We start from the raw sequence: 22,852 nt of genomic DNA, 5'->3' as shown, positions 1-22,852 counted from the left end.
AGGACTTTTGGGGACCTGGGGACTGTGTTGCACTTCATTGTAAATATGGACACTGTGAATAAACGTGTGAGGGGTGATTTAAACGTGTCTGCCTGTCTGTGTCCGGGTCATGTTCCACAATGTTCAAAATTATAAAGACTAAATGAACTACTGTATATACACGCATATAAAAAAAATCAGACAACTACTTGTACACCCATTCAAAAATATGACACTTAATTTTTTTTTTACATCTTCTTGCTTCCTCCAATTTCGCACCAGTTTCTCAGACACATCGAATTATGTTGCAGAAGCACAGTTACCAATTTCTTTCGCCATTTTAACAACATTTAATTAAAGTTAAAAATTATATAAAACCAGCTTCATATTTTCTTCTGAACAAACGCTTCTTCGTTGATAACGGGTGTTCTTACAATAAAAGTGTATGAGGGTGTGAGATACAAAAAACACAAAACAGTGCAAACGTTGCTTTGGCATTGTTTGGGTATTACTGTGTGGACACATAGGCACAACACATAGGAAAAAAAAGGAAGTGTGCTCCGTGGTTACTCTCTTAGGTGGGCATTAGCATATCATAATTTCTTGGACCAATAGTGTGAGTTTTCCGCATTTGACTTATATGACCAACATTATAAAATACCAGAAATTATACGGTAAAATCAAACCCTGACATATATGCGGGAAAACTTAAATGTGAGTATATATGGTATACTATACAAGACTGAGCTTCTACCTCATGTGTACTGGCTGAAAAGGTAGTCAGTAAAACATTTTTATGAGCGAAAAGGACGTGGTCAATGTTAGGCAGTGCTCGATACCAGAAATTAGAAGGAAAACCTACAGTGCCAAATCACTTACTAAAAATCAAAGTCAAAAATACAGAGCTATTTTCTATTGCCAGCGGTCACAAAAAATAAGAATTGTAAACTCGCTATTGGGATCAATCTCAAATTACCCTGGAATGAGTGCAGTGACCTTTATACATTCATATTCAACCAGGACATGATTATAACCAGGAGTGGAACAAAAGGCCCACGAATTACATGAGCAATCTTTAGTGATAATGGAGTAAATGCTGAAAGGTAGTTATTGCCTGTTTTTTTGCTGAAATGGGGAAATATTGGCAACACAGCAACATTTGGGATATCCATCCATCCATTTTCCAACCCGCTGAATCCGAACGCAGGGTCACGGGGGTCTGCTGGAGCCAACCCCAGCCAACACAGGGCACAAGGCAGGAGCCAATCCTGGGCAGGGTGCCAACCCACCGCAGGACACACACAAACACACCCACACACCAAGCACACACTAGGGCCAATTTAGAATCGCCAATCCACCTAACCTGCATGTCTTTGGACTGTGGGAGGAAACCGAAGCACCCGGAGGAAACCCACGCAGACATGGGGAGAACATGCAAACTCCACACAGGGAGGACCCGGGAAGCGAACCCAGGTCCCCAGGTCTCCCAACTGTGAGGCAGCAGCGCTACCCACTGCGCCACCGTGCCACCCACAACAATGATTCTGTTTTTAATTACAGTATTTGAAAAGAATAATTATTTAAACAGCTATCTGAAGCAAATTACACTTCTTTTGTGGACACCAAGATACTGATTTGTTTTTTTACTTGCCACTGGCCCATCTCGTTTATAAACTACTGGGGGTCTACTCAACAACGAAGTGTTGGATATGTCCTAGCATGGTGACCCTCATCAACTCCAGACATGCTTATCAGGCTTATTCAGAAACCTAGAATAAAATTGAGACAGAATTTCTGAAGTATGGCCATTGTAAGAGCCATTTTCATTGTTATATAAGATTCATAAATATTTTACTAGATGATAATGCATAATCTATGGGAGGTTCCTATAACCCCCATAAGTAGAATTGAATTGGTATATTCCTGCCATTTCTAACAGCTTTGAGTAAAACATTATTTTTCAGTTAGTGACCAGCCTTGCCATGTGTAAGGTGTAGAAGGCATAAGGTTCTAAACCGTGCCTGGGCACATGCTCGTGCCAATGGGCCTATGAGGCATTTTTAGTGTGTAAAGTAACTTGTGCTTATTTAAGCACAAAGCCATACGTTTAAAGCGTACAGAAGAAGAAACTAAGAATCTTTAAGTATAGAAAGAGGAAGTAAAGAACTTTGAAGTACAGGAATAACTAAAGTTTCTCAAGAAAAGATAAGTTTAGAGAAGATACTTTTTTCCTTTTTTTTTGCCTTTTATTCTACGTGTGTAACTATTTTTTCTTTTATTCTTGTGTGGATTATTTGCTTTTAACTTTCACTAAATACTTTCAAAACAAACTTTTGGACTGAGAGATTTCTTTCGACACGTGTTTTACCTGTGCTTGATCTCGCCTTATGCTTCGGCGGCTACACTAAAGTTTAAAACCTGCCTAGGATTGAAACCTGCCTAAGATTGAAACCTGCCTAGGATTGAAAGCTTGAAAATTGCATTGGATTATAAAAGGAAAGTAACCTGAGTGTTCTACGCCTGAAATCGGACTGCGACGAAAGAAAGCAACGACAACTTGAAAAAGACTTGACAGGAACTTTTAATCTTTGTCTTTGATCGGAGTTGGACATATTTGAGAATTGCTAGCACTCCTCGCGAGACTGTATAAATTATAAAGGAGTTTAAGTACAGTACGTTGTGGAATCGCCATGGCATCTGAATCTGGGAGCCAGAAGAAATTTCAAACCCCCAACGAAAGTCTCAGTGGTGTGAGCGGAAGTCGTGACGATTATGACGTTTCAATGGAGGACCATCTCCATGACGACAGAAAGCCATTCAATTCAGTGACAACTAATCTTCAAACAGCGATGGATTATAAATACAAACAATTATCCAATGTGATGAAGACCCTAATGGATTTACAACAAAATGAACTTAACTGTGAAAAAGTAGAATTAATTATCAAGAATCAGTTCGTCAACTTGAGAATGGGATATAAAAAGTTAAGCAATAAACTTTTATCCATCCAGAACACCGAAGATGCAAGGAAAATGATGCAAAATAACGTTGATGCTAAAACAAAAACTATACACACATTTTTGGGAAATATAATGGAATGGATATTAGAAACACAACAAAATAAAAGCCTTGATCAACAACCCGACTTTTCGGCTAACCAATTCAGGGATTACAGAACGATGAATTACATTCCTGACGTTTCTCCAGAAGACAGTATCTCTCAGATTTCCATTCAAAGTAAAAGTCATGCAAGATCAATGGCTGCTTCAGTTAAAAACTCCAAAATCTCAGCAAAATCTAAAAGTCGCGCAAGTTCAGCGTATACTTCAGTTAGTGCCCTCAGATCTGAAGAGGCAGCACATGCTGTGTTGCTGGCTAAAGCAGAGAACCAAAGCTACAGTGCTCTAGATTTTGCGGAAGCACAGCTGATAGCCAAAAGAAAAGCTGAGGAAGCACAGCAGAAAGCACAGTGGGAAATTGAGGAAATACAGTTAAAGGCTAAAAGAGATCAATTGGCATTGGAAGCAGCTATCGCAGAATCCAATGCAAAATTGAGAGCTCTTAAAGGACGCAATCACAGTCCTTGTAAACCAAATCCCCATAAAGTTCCTCAGAAACTAGATGTGAGAGATGCAAAACCACATGATACAAATATTTGTGACTTTCTGTATAAAGATGAAGGTAAAAATAATCCTCAACAACCACTTTATGATCAACAAAATAGAGCACCATCACCTCCTCAGCAACTGCCTTGTGATCAGCATTATGACCATCAGAAAGAAGAACAAAATAAAACACAAGCTCCTAACGTACCCAATAGAAAGGTTCCAATATACGACGGAGATCCATTGACTTATCTAAACTTCATAAGAAATTTCGATCGGACTATCAATCGAGTGGTAAGTGATCCTGGAGACAAATTAGAGTACTTAATACAATTTACCAAAGACGCGCCTAAAGAAATGGTACAGAACTGCGCGTATATACCGCCAGCAGAGGGGTACAGAAAAGCTAGAGAAATGATTGAAACCCTTTATGGAAACCATACACAAATAGGGGATGCTTATATGAAGAAAGTTAGGAAATGGCCACACATAAGAACGGGTGATGGAGATAGTCTAAAGGCATACACACTCTTTGTTGGTAATTGTAAAAGTGTTATATCGGGTTTAAAGAACAGACACAAATTCGATAACAATTTAAATATTCGTACTATGACATCGAAGCTTCCCCAAGAGCTAAGAGAGCTCTGGCAAAATAAAGCAGCAAAGATCGAAAGTAAAGAAGGAAGAAGACCAGGGGACTCATGTATAAACGGTGCGTACGCACAGAAATGTTGTGTATGAATGTTTCCACCCTCAAATCGCGATGTATAAAACCTAAACTTGGCATAAAGCCACGCAAATTTCCACGGTGCCTCATACCCTGGCGTACGCAATTTCTCCTCTCGGTTTTGCAGACTGGTGGCACCCAGCGTCAAAGCAGTGCTACTGTTCCTGTGTGGTCACCCTTTCTTTCTTAGATCCACATTCCTGACGCGGCTTTATAAATACACTGAAACTAACTGCATATTGTTTATTAGTGTAACGCATCTGATTGTAATTAACCTGCAGCAATATAATGGTCCGGGGAATAGCCATAGTATTCCAAATACCATAACTGCTTTAGCATTGTTACTCTCACTGCATCTTCTTCTTCTTTCAGCTGCTCCCATTAAGGGTTGCCACAGCAGATCATCTTTTTCCATATTACTCTCACTGCACCACTCGGAGTATTTATATCACTGTATCTGAGTGGGGAATCACAGCAGCAGCTGATTGGAAAGAGAATTATCGGTATACAGCATGAAGCAGACGCTGCCTCAGCCACGGCAAAACGCTTCAGAGACCTTCCTGTACGGACTTCGTGGTTTAGAAAACGTTTCATCCCAAGAACTATAAACGCATTCAATCAGCCCATCAAGTGCTCCTTGTAGAACTGTTTGTACTTATAAGTACAATTACCTCACTGTAAACTTGCACTACAGTTATGATATTGCACAACCTGCGCCACTTTATAAAGCGCGTATTTACATATGATGACGATATCATTTTTAGGATGAAATGCAGCAAAATATGTTGATTATATTATACAGATAAAACTTTAACTTCATTTAAATAATCTGTATTGTTAATAATTAAACATGTGAGGACACAGTGCCGCAGCGCTAGCTAGTTCAGGGATTGTTCCTGCATTGCGTTGTATTCTTGCTGGTGCTGACGCGACACTGGAAGAATAGATGGATAGAATAATTAAACATGTACTACGAAGATATTTCAATGTTCCTTAAAAGTTTTGAAGAATCAGCGTTCTAAGCTTACAAATGGCTTCACGTCTATTACAGAGCTGATTGTGTGGCGATTGGGTATTTGGAGAAAGAAAAGTAACGACAGGAATTGGAGGTTAGTACGTTTGAAAGAGACAGTACTTCTGTAATAAATTATTTCATCGAAGGTTGCGCATGGCGCAGCAAGCCTCTTGCGTGAGACATGAACAAGCACTGCGCCACCGTGTTCCCATGTTTAATAACATGCTTGAACTCCTATCATCATGAAAAAGATATCACGTATATATCTCAGTATTTTAATTATTCAGAGAGCTGTAATATCACGAATGTAATGAATTATGTGTCCTGTCAGAGAAAAAGAAAGCCCGTTTAAGAAGCAGGTAGTGATTCACACACATAGAGCATATAGAAGATCGAATACAGAACAAAGCATTTAATGTGCTACTTTAGTTACAATGGGATTTGAGAAACTAGTAAATTAAACGGTTTTAAGATGAAGTTTATGATGTTCTACTTTAATGGCAAAATAAACTACGTGATAAAGTGGAAATTTCGAGATTAAAGTTGACATTTCGTGCTTTTTTCCCACTGTGTGCCTATTTTTTTTTTGTCTGTACCCTAATAAGCTTTCATATGACACTCAGACGGTGGGCTACAACTTGCCTTTTCACAGCGACTTTGATATGACGATTTCTTTTTTATTTCAGGCACTGTGCGACTTTGTGAACTTGAGCTTTCGAATTTCTCCGACACTCTGTCACTCGATCAACTTCATTTTGTTGATTACCACTGTTTAAACCAACAAATAGTACGTTTTCCCTTTGCCTCCACTTGGTGTTCGCTGAAATTCTTATATTTTCCCCCGTGCTTTTCCCATTGCCTTTTCACAGAAGGCTATTTATATTTATTTGCATATTCAAAGAGGCATAATTCTGGGAGGAGTTGTGGCGGGACAGAAGGCGCGTGCACGTGCGTTTCTTTTCACGCTGATTGGGATTTATGTAGCGGAAGAATGTGGAAGTTTGCGTACGTACAGATTCCTGTATCTGGATTTTTCTGCCCAGGGGCCTCATGCATAACGCCGTGCGTACAATTCACACTATAACATAACGTAAGCACAAAAGCCGAAATGTGCTTACGCACAGAAAAATCCAGATGCAGGAATCTGTGCGTTCGCCGACTTCCACGTTCTTCCGCTACATAAATCCCGCTCAGCGTGGAAATAAAAGCATGTGCACGCAGTTGCTGTCCCGCCCCAATTCCTCCCAGAATTACACCTCTTTGAATATGCAAATCAATATAAATAGCCCTTAAGCCCAGCGTTCTGTGAAAAGGCAATGGTAAAAGTACGAGGAAAAATAGAAGAAATTCAGCGAATACCAAATGGAGGCAAAGAAAAACATACTATTTGTTGGTTTAAACAGTTATATAGGCAACAAAAGGAAGTTGATCGAGTGACATAGCGTGTCGGAGAAACTCAAAAGCTCAAGTTCACAAAGTCGCACAGTGCCCCAAGTAAAAAATTTGTCACATATCAAAGTCGGCGTGAAAAGGCGACTCGTAGCCCACCGTCTGAGTGTCATATGAAAGCTTATTAGGGTACAGTGAAAAAAAAGGCAGACAGTGTGAAAAAAGCATGAAATGTCAACTTTAATCTCGAAATTTCCACTTTAATCACGTAGTTTATTTTGTCATTAAAGTAGAACATCATAACCTTCATCTGAAAATCGTTTAATTTACTAGTTTCTCAAATCCCATCGTAACTAAGGTAGCACGTTAAATGCTTTGTTGTGTATTGGATCTTATATGTGCTCTATGTGCCTGAATCACTACATGCTCTTCCTCCGACAGGACACAGAATCCATTACGTTCGTAATATTACAGCTCTCTGAGTAATTAAAATACTGAGAAGTATACGTGATATAATTTTCATGATGATATGCGTTAAAGCATGTTATTAAACATGGGAACACAGTGGCGCAGTGATTGTTCATGTCTTACAGCAACAAGATGCTTGCTGCGCCATGCGCAACCTTCAATGAAATGCTTTATTACAGAAGTACTGTCTTTTTCAAACGTACTAACCCCCAATTCCTGTCCTTACTTTTCTTTCTCCAAATACCCAATCGCCACATTATCAGCTCTGTAATAGACGTTAAGCCATCTGTAAGCTTAGAATGGCGATTTTTCAAAACTTTTAAGGAACATCGAAATATCTTCATAATGTTTAATTATTCTATCCATCTATCCTTCCAGTGTCGTGCCAGCCACAGCATGAAAACAGCGCGAGGCAGGAACAATCCGTGAACGGACAGCCAGCTCCTTGCTAGCACTGCGGCACCATGTAGTTAAAGTTAAAGTTTTATCTATACTAATAAAAGGCAAAGCCCTCACTGACTGACTGACTGACTGACTGACTGACTGACTGACTGACTGACTCACTCACTCACTCACTCACTCACTCACTCACTCACTCACTCACTCACTCACTCACTCACTCACTCACTCACTCACTCACTCACTCATCACTAATTCTCCAACTTCCCGTGTAGGTAGAAGGCTGAAATTTGGAAGGCTCATTCCTTACAGCTTACTTTCAAAAGTTAGGCAGGTTTCATTTCGAAATTCTATGAGTAATGGTCATAACTGGAACCTCTTTTTTGTCCATATACTGTAATGGAAGGCAGCAAGATGGCCGTAGGAGACAGAGTTGCGTGTCGCGTCATCACACCTCCCACGTAATCACGTGAACTGACTGTGAAGGCAGTACGTAGAAAACAAGGAAGAGCGCGAAAGAGCGCTGAAGAAAACATTCATTACACAATTGAGGAGGCAGTGAAAGAATAAGAAGCGAGAGAGCGGCTCATGTGAAGTGAATGAACGGAGCCCGAGTGATCACTTGGATGAATCAAACCTGTTGAAAAAAAAAAAAAAGCGGAGCGCCTTATATGAGCAGGCAGTCAGCTAAAGAAGGGAATCAATAAATAACTATAATCGTAATAAACGAATAAAAAATAGCGGAGAATCCGCAGATTACATAAATGAAATGGGTACCTGAACAGAAAAGTAAGTCTCAAATAGTCACACTGAGTACCATAGTTCACTTGCGGTATCGATGTATTTATGCAAATCCAACAGAGTGCCTGTGGGCTCAGAGCATGGGGGCGGGGCCTTCCTCATTCACTCGCCAGCCTCTGTTCCAGTTACTCCACGTCTCACCACGTGTTGCAGTGCACCTTGCCTCCGCTTAGCTAGCGATACCTGTGTGTTCAACAGACATTATCATCTACAGATTGTTAAGGAGTAACTTTTAACGTTTTTGAGAGAGAGATCAGAGCTACATGGTATTATGGTATTTTATACTGTCTGTTGTCCAAGTCGAAAGCGGAAAACTCTCGCTATTGATCTAACAGATTATGATATGCTAATGCCCACCTGAGAGAGTAACCACAGAACACACTGCCTTTTTTTGTAGGTGAGGCAATGCGCTGTATCAGCGCGTACTCCTAACCTCTCTCTCTCTCTTTCTCTATTATGCCTACGTGACCACACGCTAATACCCGAACTATTCCGAAGCAACATTTGCACTGTTTTGTGTTTTTTGTATCTCACACCCTCATACACTTTTATCGTAAGACCATGAAGCGTTCGATCAGAAGAAAATATGAAGCTGATTTTAAATTAAATGTCTTTGAAGTGGCAAAAGAAATTGGTAACTGCACTGCTGCCACACAATTCAATGCATCTGAGAAACTGATGCAAGATTAGAGAAAAAAATGTAAGTGTTGCATTTTTGAATGGGCGTATAAGTTGGGGTCTGATATTATGATCGCTTTTTTGTGTTTCAACAACCGACTCATATTTATTTTTATTTTTAAACTTGTGTTTTTTCTAATTATATTTTTCTCAAACAATTAAAAAAAAACCTTTATTTTCCAACCAGGCAACGCTGGGAATTTCAGCTGGTATATATATATATATATATATATATATATATATATATATATATATATATATATATATATATATATATATATACTAGCAAAATACCCGCGCTTCGCAGCGAAGAAGTAGTGTGTTAAAGAGGTTATGAAAAAGTAAAGGAAACATTTTAAAAATAACGTAACATGATTGTCAATGTAATTGTGTTGTCATTGTTATGAGTGTTGCTGTCATATATATATATACATATACACATATACACACATATACACACATATACAGATATATTATATATACATATACACATATATTATATATACATATACACATATATTTTTTATATATATATATATATATATATATATATATATATATATATATATATATATATATATATACACATACATACATACATATACACACATAGATGCACTTACAATAACATAGAAATCAATATAAACAACATTAACATCATTATCATATGAGAATATGAAGTAATATATAAGAAGCACATTTCATATAAATATAAATTATTAAACAGTAAAATCTTCTTCTATAATTTGCTACCGTGGCTTTTCGTTGGTCTGTCCAGGATTTTAAATCACATGTAGCTTGCAAACCGTTTCACCTATTGACTTGAAATCTGGTACACATATAGTACGTCACGTCTGCTATCCGCTTTATGGGTGATGAATGTATTACTCTTTTTATGTTTATTTTATTTTAGAATCAACTCCTATCTGCGCACGCCAGGGCGGCCGTGGGCAGATGCGTATGGTGTATTCACTCCATGTTATCGTGCATTGCGCTGTCACTGGTATTTTGATAAAAGAATTTGAACAATATATAAGAAGCGTATAAATTATTAAACAGTAAAACATTAACATTTAAGAAGTAAAGTTACATTGAGTACTACTGCAGTGCCTTCGGGTATACCTCATTTTTTCTTTGCCCATTACATGCTTAAATGTATACATTTTTTGGTGTACCTACCCGAGAACACGCGACATATAACCGACCGTGGGAGAAGCATGGATTTTAAACACGCGTTGAGTTCATCTGCTGGTCTCCCTCGTGGAATAACTGGTAATGTTTGACTAAAATCTACAGCGAGTAAAACGACATTACCTCCTTTTTTTTTTTTACGATCTCTGAGATCTTGGTTTTTTCGGTTCAAGGCTTCATAAGCTCTTTTATGTTCAATGTTGTACTTAATAAGTACTAATTATCCCAAACCATCATCTTTGAATGTTGCAAGACTTTCGCCTGTATGTAGATCGGGGTAATTACATTCATTGCATTCCTAGTGTGAATCACAATCTGATTGTATGGGTGGTTACCTGGCACTGTAGGGTTGCCACCCGTCCTTTAAAATACGGAATCGTGCCGCGTTTGAGAATGAAATTGCACGTCCCGTTTTGAATCAATACTGGACGGGATTTATCCCGTATTTTTTTTATCATTTTTTTTTTAAAGCAGCGTCTCATGCAAATCATCCCACACGCATTTTATGAAGATGCCTCCTTTCCTACTTTTGATTGGGTAATACAGTAATCCCTCCTCCATCGCGGGGGTTGCGTTCCAGACCCACCCGCGAAAGAGGAAAATCCGCGAAGTAGAAACCATATGTTTATATGGTTATTTTTATATATTTTAAGTCCTTATAAACTCTCCCACATGGTTTATAAATATTCCCCATACAGTTATACAGCATAAACCCTTTATATTCTCTTAGTTATTAGGTAAGATTCGTTGAAATTATGTATGCAAACACAGTTTATATACAGTAAAATCTAAATATTATTTTAAAGATATATAGCGTCTCCGATATCACATATGTTACAGCCATTACGACAGACAGGCCACCAGCAATAAATACGTACAATGGAAGAAAAATTGTATACAGTAAAATGTGTGTACAGTGACACTAAACTATGTACATGTAATAAGTACTGTACGTAGATAATTATGGTTACTCACCAACAATGACACGACGACTTGTCTGATAACGATGAGTTTAATTTTACTGCACAACAAAGGAGAGCGTTACAGCTCTTCTAAAGGAGCCTCTTCAGGCGACTGTGTTGCACCGCCGTTGTTCTCCTTCTGGCAGTCCAAATCCCTAAAGCAGATTCCATCCAGACTACTGCTTTATCACGTCCACTTGCAACTCGTTTTGCGCCCTGGTTAAAGGACACTGCGGCCGTAGATCTTATATGCTTTTCCTCCTTTTTAAATAAAAAGAATCATGGACTCATTGATGTAGCTGTTCTCTTCCTTCAACATATCCAAAACTTTTACCTTTTCTGCAATCATTTGCATCTTCTGTTGGCGCTTGGACACGGCCTCTGAAGCAGTAGCAGGAGCACGTTAATGCTGAATGAGTGAGATGAGACTTCCTGGTTAATGCAGCACTTCCTGGTTAATGCAGCACTCAGGAACCAATCAGCACACATGAACTTAACTGTGTGTTCTGATTAGGTAGCTTCTCAGCCATCTGCCAATGAAATCAACTGGGCAAACCAACTGAGGAAGCATGTACCAGAAGTAAAATGACCCATTGTCCACAGAAACCCGCGAAGCAGCGAAAAATCCGCGATATATTGTTTAAATATGCTTACATATAAAATCCGCGATAGAGTGAAGCCGCGAAAGGCGAAGCGCGATATAGCGAGGGATTACTGTACTTGATGTCATCGTTAGTTTGATTGGTGTTTTTAACTGTCCAGTGAGGAGGGTGTGTCTTTTAAGTACAGTCTGCAAAGTGTTGGCACTGAGATGTTTTGTCAGCGCCATAGTTGAAGCCCCTAACGTTGCGGTCAGCAAGTCGGCTAACATCCGCCATGTGCCGTCTTTCAGTTGCGAGAAGCAGATCATAGAATGGTTGAAACTGTTGCCCCTAACGTTGCGCCACGGCGTGTGCTTCGTTTATACCTCGTGTCTTCTCATTAAAATTTTATCTCGCGAATATGTTATTGCAATCCGCAGCGGGAGCGTTTCTATAAACTTAATTTAAACTTACGTTTTACACCGTGCTTTGTTTCCCTTATGAACATGCTTGTATGCTTAACTCGCTCCGTTCTCAATTGTTTAATTAATTTTTTGCTCTTCGCTGTTTGCGGCTGTTCCTCCATTTCCCCCTACTTCGTTCTTTTATCTCGCGAATATGTTATTGCAATCCTTAACGGGAGCGTTTCAATAAACTGATTGAAAATAGTTTTGCATTTACCTTTTTAGTAAAAGGCGAGCTTTTAAGCCTGAGAAATCACCCCGTAAATGCACACGTTTAATTGGACATGTGTTAATATGTATGGTTACACAGTATTAAAAGACAGTGAACAACGTCAGTTACCTTTCTTCCCGCGTTTGATAAAAGGTGAGCTTTTAAGCCTCAGAAATCACCCCGTAAATGCACACGTTTAATTGCACATGTGTTAATATGTATGCTTACACAGTATTAAAAGACAGTCAAAAATTAACGTCATTTACCTTCGTTCCCGCGTGTGACTCGTGCTGTAAATGTCTTCCTTGTTTTTAGTTCACGTGATTACGTAGGAGGCGTGATGACGCGATACGTGACTCCGCCTCCTCCATTACAGTGTATGGACAAAAAATATGTTCCAGTTATGACCATTACGCTTTGAATTTCGAAATGAAACCTGCCTAACTTTTGTAAGTAAGCTGTAAGGAATGAGCCTGCCAAATTTCAGCCTTCCACCTACACGGGAAGTTGGAGAATTAGTGATGAGTGAGTCAGTCAGTCAGTGAGTGAGTGAGTGAGTGAGTGAGTGAGTGAGTGAGTGAGTGAGTGAGTCAGTGAGGGCTTTGCCTTTTATTATTATAGATGTGAATGTATGTATGTCTATATGTCTATATATATATATATATATATATATATATATATATATATATATATATATATATATATATATATATATATATATATATATATATATATATATACAGTGATCCCTCGCTATATCGCGCTTCGCCTTTCGCGGCTTCACTCCATCGCGGATTTTATATGTAAGCATATTTAAATATATATCGCCGATTTTTCGCTGCTTCGCGGGTTTCTGCGGACAATAGGTCTTTTAATTTCTGGTACATGCTTCCTCAGTTGGTTTGCCCAGTTGATTTCATACAAGGGACGCTATTGGCAGATGGCTGAGAAGCTATCCAGCTTACTTTCTCTCTCCCTCTCTCTCTCTCTCTCTCTTGCGCTGACGTAGGGGGGTGTGAGCAGGGGGGCTGTGTGCAGCTGCTTCCTGAAGGACATGCTGCACGGAGCTTCGCATACTTAAAAGCTCAAAGGGCACGTATTGATTTTTTTTATCTGTCTCTCTCTCTCTCTTCCTGCTCCTGACAGAGGGGGTGTGAGCTGCCGCCTTCAACAGCTTTGTACCGGCGGTGCTTCGCATACTTAAAAGCCAAAAAGCCCTATTGATTTTTTTTTTGACTGCTTGCTTTGCACTCCTTTGAAAAGGAAGATATGTTTGCATTCTTTTAATTGTGAGACAGAACTGTCATCTCTGTCTTGTCATGGAGCACAGTTTAAACTTTTGAAAAAGAGACAAATGTTTGTTTGCAGTGTTTGAATAACGTTCCTGTCTCTCTACAACCTCCTGTGTTTCTGCGCAAATCTGTGACCCAAGCATGACATTCTAAAAATAACCATATAAACATATGGTTTCTACTTCGCGGATTTTCCTGTTTCGCGGGTGGCTCTGGAACGCAACCCCCGCGATGGAGGAGGGATTACTGTATATATATATATATATATATATATATATATATATATATATATATATATATATATATGTAGATATGTATATATATGTGTATATATATATATGTACATATGTATATATATGTGAATATATATATATGTAGATATGTATATATATGTGTATATATATGTAGATATGTATATATATATATATATAGATATGTAAATATATATATGTAGATATATGTGTCTGTGTGTGTATATATATATGTGTGTGTATGTATGTGTGTATATATATATATGTATGTGTATGTATGTGTGTATATGTATGTGTATATATATGTTGATATGTGTATATATATATGTATATATATATGGATGTGTATATATATATATATATATATATATGTTTATATGTATATATGTGTATATGTAGATATGTGTATATGTAGATATGTATATATTTGTATATATGTATATGTATATATATGTTTATGTGTGTGTGTGTGTGTGTGTGTGTGTGTGTGTATATATATATATATATATATATATATATATATATATATATATATATATATATATGACAGGAACACTCATAACAATGACAACACAATTACATTGACAATCATGTTACGTTATTTTAAAAATGTTTCCTTTTCTTTTTCATAACCTCTTTAACACACTACTTCTATTTTGCTAGTCTGTATAATATAATCAACATATTTTGCTGCATTTCATCTTAAAAATTATATAGTCATATGTAAATACTGTACGCGCTTTATAAAGTGGATCAGGTTGTGCAATATTATAACTGTATTCTAAGTACAATTACCTCACGGTAACTTGCAAGTACAAACAGTTCTACAAGGAGCACTTGATGGACTGATTGAGTGTGTTTATAGTTCTTGGGATGAAACTGTTTGTGAACCGCGAGGTCTGAACAGAAAAGGCTGTGAAGCGTTGGTCGGATGAGAGCAGCTCAAATAGCGAATGGCTGAGGCAGAGCGTGCTTGATGCTGTATACCAATAATTCTCTTTCCAATCGCTGTAGATCTGTGATTCACACTCCAGATACAGTGATATAAATACTCCGAGTGGTGCAGTGCAAGTAATATGGAAAAAGATGATCCGCTGTGGCAACCCTTAACAGGAGCAGCTGACAGAAGAAGAAGAAGGTGAAGTGAGAGTAACAACGCTAAAGCAGTTATGGTATTTAGAATAGTTTGACCATTCTGTGGACCATTATATTGTTACAGGTTAATTACAATCAGATGCATTAAATTTATGAACGATATGCGGTTAATTTCAGTGTATTTGATAAAGCCGCCGTCGTGGATGTGGATCTAAGAAAGGGTAACCACACAGGAACAGTAGCACTGCTTTGACGCTGGGGGCCGCCAGTCTGCAAAACCGAGCGGAGAACTTGCGTACGACAGGGTATGAGGTACCGTGGAAAAGTGCGTGGCTTTACGCCAAGTGTAGGTTTTATACATCGCGATTTGAACGTGGAAATGTTCTTATGCAACATTTCTGTGCGTACGCACCGTTTATAAATGAGGACCCAGGACTCGCTGACTTATATGGATTTCTAGAAAACCGGCTTATAGCTTCCTTGGATCCAATGTACAGCGCTTCATATCAAAGTCATACTTTCAAAGGGGAAAAAGAAAACACTGATTATGAAAAATATCCAGTGAAAGGCAGAATGAGAAAGGGCAATTTTGTCTCACATTTTGCTGTTACCGTGGAAAAAGGAAATAAAGCGGAGACGACTCGACATATACACGGTAAGCAATGTCTTTTCAATGATAAAAAACACGATCTTAATGACTACAGTGGATTTCAGAAATTAATTTATGAAAGTAAAATTGACTTTTTGAAATCCAAAGGCTTATGTTTTAAATGCCTTAAACAAGGAGATCTTAGTAAAAATTGTGAAGAGAAGATTAAATGCAGCATATGCTCTCAATTTCATCCAGTTATTTTACATGTGAACAAAGAAAAGAACTCTGATGATAAAGCTAAATCTCTCTAAATGATGAGAATGCTAAATCGAAACAGAAAAGCACTTCTTCTACGAAAGAGACTGGTTCTAGTCAAAGTTAAGTCCAAAAGGAGCGAAAAATATATCAAAACATATGCTCTAATAGATTCATGTAGCTCAGCCACATTTTGTACAGAAAGCTTACGAGAGCAATTAAATCTTTCAGGAAGAAAGTCGCATCTATATCTCAACACCTTAGAGAATACAGAAAAGCCATTAAAATGTAAAGTCTTATCTGACATGCAAGTCTGTGGGCTAGAAGAAAACACATTTTATGACTTACCAGAGGTGCATACAGTCATACCTGGATATAAAGAAAAAATTCCTACTCAAGAAGATATTATGAAATGGCCTTACCTTAAAGATGTGCATCTACCCCAAATAAATGCAGAAGTAGGTTTGTTAATAGGTACAGACTCTCGTAAAATCATGGAACCATGGGAAATCATACATAGTGAAGGAGACAGACCTTTTGCGATGAAAACAGTTCTAGAATGGATTGTTAACTGCCTAACAAAGGAGTCAGACAATGAAAGATTGAAAAGATGTTCAGTCAATTATGTGACAATAATGGAGGTGGAACAAATGTTACTCCAGCAACACAGTACAAACTTTCCTGAACGCGGCTGTGAGGAAAAGGAGGAAATGTCACATGAGGACATTAAATCCATGTGCATAGCCTCAGATACTGCCAAGCTAATGGATGGACACTATTGCATTAATTTTCCCTTTAGAGATGAGACTCTTAAAGTACCAAACAATCATTGTGTTGCAGAACAACGCGCTATTGGACTTAAAAGGAAACTTACAAAGTATTTAAAGCTCGCTCAGAATACTATTCTACAATAATAGATAGCAATAATATACATCCTTGGGTACTGTTTAGAACAGTGGCTAAATTAACATATGGAAATTCAGATCAACAGTGCAAAATACCAACAGATATTAGCAGTACAGATTTTATGAACTTCTTCAATGAGAAAATTAAAAATATAAGATCCCAGATCTCAGCATCACAGTACAAACCAAATACTAGCTTAGCAGACCCTGTCTCACATTGCACTCAGCACTTTAGTAATTTTAATCCTGCAACTGAGCAGGAAGTCTTAACTTTAATTTCTAAAATGAAGCCCACTACTTGTTCCCTAGATCCAGTGCCAACAAAACTAGTAAAAAGTGCAATGGATGTTCTTGCAGCGCCTATTCTAAACATTATCAATAGTTCATTATTGCATAGCACAGTACCTGAAGCACTAAAAGTGTCAGTCATTAAACCATTACTTAAAAAGTAAGACCTAGACCCACACATACTAAATAATTACAGGCCTATTTCACATTTACCCTTTCTTTCTAAAATACTAGAAAAAGTAGTCGCCAGTCAGCTTCAGTCACATCTTACGCATTACAATTTATTTGAGAAATTCCAGTCTGGTTTCCGCACTGGTCATAGTACAGAAACAGCACTAACGCAGGTTGTAAATGACATTCTGATATCCTCTGATGAAGGAAACTCCACTGTAATTATGTTGTTGGACTTAAGTGCAGCATATGGCACCATTGACCATTCTATTTTACTGCAGAGGCTAGAAAATGATGTTGGGCTTACAGGCACCATTCTCGCTTGGTTTAGTTCTTATTTATCAAATCGATTCCAATATGTACAGAAATGTGCTGACAGTACTCCATCATTATACATGGAAGTTCAATATGGTATCCCGCAGGGCTCAGTACTGGGACCTTTACTGTTTTCACTTTACATGCTTCCATTGGGATCTCTCATTAGGAAACATAATGTTAATTTTCACTTGTATGCAGATGACACCCAGTTATACCTTTCATTTAGATCAAATGAAGTTTCTCCAATTTTGTCTTTAATTAGTTGTGTTAGTAAATTAAAGGAGTGGATAAATGAGAACTACTTATCTTTAAATACAGATAAAACAGAGATATTAATTGTTTGGAGGGAATGACGCTGATCAGAACAATATTTTCTCATCATTTAACTCAGTTGGAATCCCCATTAATTTCACTGAATCAGCCCGCAATCTAGGAGTTATCTTTGACTCTAGCATGTCATCTAAAGTGCATATTACAAAATTGCCCAAATCATGTTTCTTCCATCTTAAAAATGTTAGGAAATTAAGGCGCTTTCTAAATAAACAGGATTCTGAGAAAATAATTCATGCATGTATTTCCGTTAGGATTGACTACTGCAATGCAGTGTTCACTGGATGTTCAGACTGTTCTTTATACAGCCTCCAGTTAATCCAAAATGCGGCTGCAAGAGTTATTACAAGAACAAGAAAATACGAACACATAACTCCAGTTCTTAAATCCTTACACTGGCTCCCAGTTAAGTTTAGGGCATTTTTCAAAATCCTCCTTTTAACATATAAAGCATTAAATGGCCAAGGTCTGGCTTTCTTGTCTGAACTTATTATGACTTACAAACCAGAGCGCACATTAAGATCTTAAGATGCCGGTCTGCTTATGATTCCAAGGATTAATAAAATAACAGTGGAAGGTCGAGCTTTTAGTTACAGGGCCCCTAAACTGTGGAATGGTTTGCCTGCTACTATAAGAGATGCCCCTTCAGTCTCAGCTTTTAAATCCCGGCTGAGGACTTACTACTTCAGTTTAGCATATCCTGACTAGAGCTGCTGATTAACTGTACATACTGCATCTCTGTTGTTAGTCATTAGCACTAAAACATAAGTAACATGATAGTTATAATTGGATACTAACCCTCACCTATTCTGTTTCTCTTCTCGGTACTCAGGTCCACCCGCCAAGTTCTTTTGCCTGCCTAAGGTAAAGTCATCCATGATGGAGGATCTCAGGAATCGTGGGAAAGAGGGGTCCTTTCATCGGATTGGCTGGCCCAGCACTGTTTTAGCTGTGGAATGGCCAAATGGGGGAGGCAGCTTGATGGATGAGGTCTCCAGGACTCTAAACAAATCCAAATCATATTATGTGATATCATCTACTGTTAAATTCTGCTCAATACTTCTAAAATTTTTATTTTTATACTGTATTGAGGATTTGTTCTGTTCTGTGTATTGTATTATATTGTATTGTATTGACCCCCTTCTTTTTGACACCCACTGCACGCCCAACCTACCTGGAAAGGGATCTCTCTTTGAACTGCCTTTCCAAGGTTTCTTCCATTTTTTCCCTACAAGGTTTTTTTTTTGGGAGTTTTTCCTTGTCTTCTTAGAGAGTCAAGGCTGGGGGGCTGTCAAGAGGCAGGGCCTGTTAAAGCCCATTGCGGTCCTTCTTGTGTGATTTTGGGCTATACAAAAATAAATTGTATTGTATTGTATTGTAACATTCCATGAGGATTACAAAATTTTCATGAAAGACATTTTAGACAAAGGATATGCCATCAAGGTACCCATTGGACAGCGGACCCTTGAAAAAGAGAGAGTGTGGTATATACCTCACCACGGAGTATATCATCCAAAGAAAAATAAGATCAGAGTGGTTTTTGACTGTACAGCCACTTACCAAGGCTTTTCATTAAATGAACAGTTGCTGAAAGGACCAGATTTAACTAATACCCTCATGGCAGAAATTAAAGCAATGTTCTATCAAATGAAAGTTCCAGAAAAAGACACAGATCTTCTTTGTTTCCTGTGTTGGCCTGAAGGTAATCTAAACAATGAACTAGAGGAATACAAAATGACAGTGCATCTTTTTAGTGCTACATCATCACCGAGTTGTGCCTTTTATGCCTTACGAAGAACAGCAGAGGATGCAAGAGGCACAGCTCCAGAGGAAGCAGTTAACACTGTGCTAAATAATTTCTATGTCGATGACTGTTTAAAGTCAGTTGCTACAGAAGAAGAAGCCATAAAATTGGCCAAAGATCTTCAAACCCTGTGCTTAAAGGTAGGATTTTATCTTACAAAATGGATAAGTAATAACAGAGCACTCTTGTCGTCTATTCCTGAAGAAGACAGGGCAATAGATCAAAAAGACTTGGACTTAAACCTTGATTTGTTACCAGTAGAAAGAGCCTTAGGTGTTCAATGGTGCACACAGACTGACAGTTTCAAGTTCCAGGTAAAGCTGCAAGATAAGCTTGCTATAAGACGTGGTATTCTGTTAGTGGTCAGTTCAATATATGACCCACTTGGATTTTTAGCACCAGTCATACTGCCTGCTAAGCTTATTCTATGAGAACTCTGTAAAGAGAAATATGCATGGGATCAAGAAGTGGAAGTTAAGTATGTCTGGCAATGGAAAAAATGGATGGATGATTTGCTGCTATTTGTGGATTACAATGTAGACAAGTGCATTAAACCGCCTGGATTTGGTCAAATAATGACCGCACAAATGCCTCATTTTGGAAATACTTCAGAGAACGGGTATGGTACTGTTTCCTACCTCCTTCTGACTTAACAAAGAAAATGAGAAACATTGTTCAAGTTTAATGGGGCAATCAAGAGTGGCACCACTAAAACCTGTCACTATACCAAGGTTAGAACTTACAGCAACAGTGGTAGCAGTCAAAATGGACATTGCAAATGAAAGTGCACGCTACAAAACTTTTGTTGCCAACAGAATCGCAGTGATAAGAGAGCACACACAACCCTCGCAATGGAGGTATGTCACATCTGCACAAAATCCTCCGGATCAGGCATCAAGAGGATTGACAATAGAAAGCTTCATCAAAAGTAAGACTTGGATACAAAGCCCAAACATCCTGCTACAGCCAGAGCATGAATGCCTAAGAGACCAGATGAAGTGGACCTGTCTACTAGCGACAATCTGGAAATCAAAAGGTGTGTAGTAAATTTTGCAAGTGTAGAAGAAAAAATCGAACCAGTAAAAAGACTTGTGGAGTACTATTCAAAATGGTTCAATTTAAAGAAAGCAATAGCTTGGTTCCTCGGGTTCAAAGAAGTGCTAATGCGTCTGAAAGAAGAGAGAAAGGCAATTCAATATACAGTTAGTAAATCTGGACACAGCCCAGAAAAACAAAAAATACTAATCACAGAACATATGAAAGAATACAAATCACCAATGAGGCTGAAGCCACTGTCTCTAGATGACTTGTCTAAAGCAGAAAACGAACTTATTCACCTCAGTCAACTACAAGCTTACCCAGAGAAAGTTAAAGCCTTAACGTAAAAACCAGCACGTAAAGAAAAGTAGTAAAATCATCAAACTGGACCCAGTAATGCAAGAAGGAATATTGAGAGTTGGAGGAAGACTCAGCAAATCTGATATGCCAAAAGAGGCAAAACACCCTACGAGTATACATAAAAGCTCACATATTGCTACATTCATAATCAGATACTTTCACCAAGAACATAGACACTGTGGATGTAACTACCTGTTAGCAGAGCTACATCAAAAATACTGGATACCTCAAGCAAACGCAGCTATCAGAAAAATAATTTCAAAGTGCACAACGTGCAGAAGATGCAATGTGAAAGCAGGTGAACAAAAAATGGCAGATTTGCCAGAAGATCGCCTAGCACCCAATCAACCACCTTTCACTAACGTCGGAGTGGATTATTTTGGCCCCATTTTTGTCAAAAGAGGACAAAGCCTAGTCAAGAGGTACGGAGTAATCTTCACCTGTTTAACAACTAGAGCCGCGCACATAGAGATTGCGCATAATTTGGACACAGATTCCTCTATCCAAGCCATACTCCGATTTATGTGTAGAAGAGGTCAAGTTAAAATCATGCACTCAGACAACGGAACTAATTTTGTCGGAGCAGAAAGAGAGCTACGATAGGCTACAAAAAATTTGGAACACGAAAAAATCAGTAACACTATGATGTGAAGAGAAATCAAATGGATTTTTAACCCACCATCAGCCTCTCATCAAGGTGGAGTGTGGGAAAGACAAATCAGAAGCATAAGAAAAATCTTATATTCAATACTAAACCAACAAACACTCTATGATCAAAATCTTCATACAATGATGTGCGCAGTGGAATCAATACTCAATAACAGACCCCTTTACAAAAACATCAGACGACCCTAATGATTTGGAACCACTCACACCCAATCACCTACTGTTAATGGACACACAACCTGAAATGCCACCTGAACTCGTTTCAGAAAATGAAGCAAATTCAAGAAAACGCTGGAAGCAAGTTCTATACATGGCCAACTTGTTTTGGAAAAGATGGACAAAAGAGTATATACCGATACTGCAAGAACATCAAAAATGGCTCACACCTAAAAGAAACTTAGGAATTGGTGATGTAGTATTAGTAATAGATCAACCAGCTACCCGAAGTTCATGGCCAATGGGACGAATCGTTAAGACAATGCCAGATGCCAAAGGGGCAATAAGAAGAGTTTGTGTGCAAACCAAGAGCAGCACACCAGACAGACATGTGAACAAACTGTGCCTGCTACAGGAAGCAGCAAATGGTTAATTTTTCTTTTTTACATGCTTAAATTTTAATTGTGTTTGTGTTTTTACAGTAGAATTTAAGTTTTAAGTTTCTTAAGTTTGATTTAAGTTCAGTAAAGTAGTGAAGGCTTTTATTAAGTAATGTTAAAGTAATTGATTTCTGCCCTAGCATAAACAATTAGGGGCCGGATGTGTAAGAGCCATTTTCATTGTTATATAAGATTCATAAATATTTTACTAGATGACAATGCATAATCTATGGGAGGTTCCTATAACCCCCATAAGTAGAATTTAATTGGTATATTTTTGCCATTTCCAACAGCTTTGAGTAAACATTATTCTTCAGTTAGTGACCAGCCTTGCCATGTGTAAGGTGTAGAAGGCATAAGGTTTTAAACCGTGCCTGGGCACATGCTCGTGCCAATGGGCCTACGGACCATTTGAGTGTGT

The sequence above is a fragment of the Erpetoichthys calabaricus genome, chromosome 6 (genome assembly GCF_900747795.2).
Source record: "Erpetoichthys calabaricus chromosome 6, fErpCal1.3, whole genome shotgun sequence".
In the NCBI taxonomy this organism is placed as follows: Eukaryota; Metazoa; Chordata; class Cladistia; order Polypteriformes; family Polypteridae; genus Erpetoichthys; species Erpetoichthys calabaricus.
This window is presented reverse-complemented; position numbering follows the sequence as displayed.